This window comes from Cynocephalus volans, chromosome 1, assembly GCF_027409185.1.
Source record: "Cynocephalus volans isolate mCynVol1 chromosome 1, mCynVol1.pri, whole genome shotgun sequence".
Classification (NCBI taxonomy): Eukaryota; Metazoa; Chordata; class Mammalia; order Dermoptera; family Cynocephalidae; genus Cynocephalus; species Cynocephalus volans.
The window spans coordinates 207,658,863-207,661,128 of record NC_084460.1 but is presented as its reverse complement, the minus strand read 5'-3'; the positions used below and the strand labels follow the sequence as shown (position 1 = coordinate 207,661,128).

Here is a 2,266-nt window from a genome sequence, read left to right as displayed (position 1 = left end):
GCAACCAATTACATGTGGGAGAGAGCAGTATCATCAAAGAAATATTCATTCATAGACATATGTTTTCTACTGAACATGTATTTTAAGTTCTTAATGATCTTCTGCCATCTTTTTTTACTAGGTAACCTGAATAGCCATCCAGATCCTGTAGTAACAGTTCCTGCTATTCACATAACTAAAGAACTACTTCTCCAAGGAAGCTGACATCATCATACCAGGACTTAGCAACACTCATTTTTCAGCATGACTACACCACTAATAAAAAATTTCTGTTTTCCTTAGAATTGTGTGCATCAGTCTTTTCCATAATACAGCATCTGAAATTTGCTAATAGCATTAAATTAACATTAATAAAACCCAATCCTATCTAAATCTTTTGTTTCTCTTAAGAAAAATCATTACATAAAAAAAAAAAAAAAAAAAAAAACAGATTTTGTTTCTTTTAACAGTAGTAGTATACAGACTACTAAATTAGCAAAGCCAAACACTTCGAGAAGCACCATTGGACAACTGAACTACTTTTATTCCTTTAATAATTTCTTTGCCTGCTCCAGTTCTGATTTCTCCAAGTCCCTGCTTTCTTGTGTGAAAATACCTTCCCTTAATTTGTCAAAATAAATCTGAAAAAAAAAATTCCAATAACAAACTGGGGCAATTAATTTTTTTTTTTTTTTTTTTTTTTTTTTTTTTTTTTTTTGCCTAGACCCTTATAATCACAAAATGATCAAGCAATTTATAGCTTTTGGTGCTAGCACTGTGACTGGGAACAAGAAGAGTACAACCACAATAAAATGCAGCTATCTATTAGAAGGACTGCATAAAGACATCTTTGGCCATGGAGGCTCTGGGCCCTCTGGAAATAAGTCAGTTGCATTGCCAACATGACAAAGAAAATAGCAATGTGCAGAATCAGGAACAGTCTGGTATACGAAGCAGACAGTGATGGGGCTCTGCTGTGAGTAGCTGTCACCATCCGTACCTATCCAGACTGGTCTTTCATCAACCCCCCATTTTTATGTTTCTCATATGTTACATCGGCAAAATCTAAAAGGTCTTTCATTTCTTCATCTTCATCTATGGGTAGTTCTTTCTGTGCCAGAATCTGAGCTTTTTGTCTAATCTTTTTCTCATTGACTTCAATCTGTGCAAAAATATCAGGAACAGCATCTACAAATTTATAGCGTTTGCCTGCCCTTCGGTTTTTCTTTGATTTGCTTTGCTGCTGCTGCTGTTGCTGGGATATGGCAAAAATCCTATCAATGGCCTCCTCAGTCTGTCTCTTGTCTGAAAATCTTAGCAGGTGCTCAGCAGTCTTCCTAAAGCTAGCTGTGTTCTGGACTCGGGACAGGATCTGCTTCTCCAGTAGTTGGAACACTGGCTTAAAACGCTGCAGGTTCTGTTCAACAATAGCAGCATAGTCCTTCACCTCAGGGACAAGGGTGCTCTTGATGGCTGAATTCCAGTCAAACAGAATTTTATGATGATCTGCAATGACCTGTGCAAAGGCAGACTGTCCTGTGGTCTCACCTGTCCACAGGTAAGTTGCATAGGCATGTTCACTGGTGGCTATGAACACATCCAGTTGCTGAGAGTCTCCATGGATACTGAAGCTCTGAACATCTACAGATGGCCTTATGAAGAGGTAAACTGCCCTGGTGATGGGACTTCGAAGGTGTATGGTGACATTCACATAGTTTGTCCCATTGTAGGGATAGCCCCGAGGGTATGTCACTGAGGCAAAGGTTGCTTTCTCACTGTAGCCAGTATCATCCATCCAATACATTTTACAGAGACCATCTCACTGCCTGATGAAAGCCCCATGGACCCCATCGACCATTGTCTCTTCAAAAGGTACATCTACATTGTGGAAGAAGCTTGCTGCTGTCTCCAGAGGGCTCTCCTCTCCCAGGTGTATTTGGTCTACAAGGAGAAGCAGCTGTGGATGCAGGAGGATCAGATTCCTCTGAACATTCTTCAGATTGTGGCTCATTATTTTTATGAGCTTAGATTTACTCTTTGAAAAATAAGAAGGTTGATTCTGTTGTTAGATATTAGCTCTCTTTGTTGCAAGTGAGAGGTTTCCATGCATATCCATCATTAGGTGAAAATAAAGATCTAAGTAATAATAATGGTGTTAATAATTCATTTGGTTATGGATAATAATTCATTTGGAATTAGAGCAAGCATTCCTCTAAGTGAAGAGGAAGGTCTCATATTTCTAAACCATTCTGTTGCAGCTCAGCAAGCAAATTAAATATTTAGTGGG

The 2,266-nt window shown here is 38.7% G+C and overlaps 1 pseudogene; it reads right to left on the bottom strand.

The window, feature by feature from the left end:
- Window positions 1-748: 748 nt before the first annotated feature.
- Window positions 749-1,990, bottom strand: LOC134369120 (dermatan-sulfate epimerase-like; annotated as a pseudogene).
- Window positions 1,991-2,266: the final 276 nt, after the last annotated feature.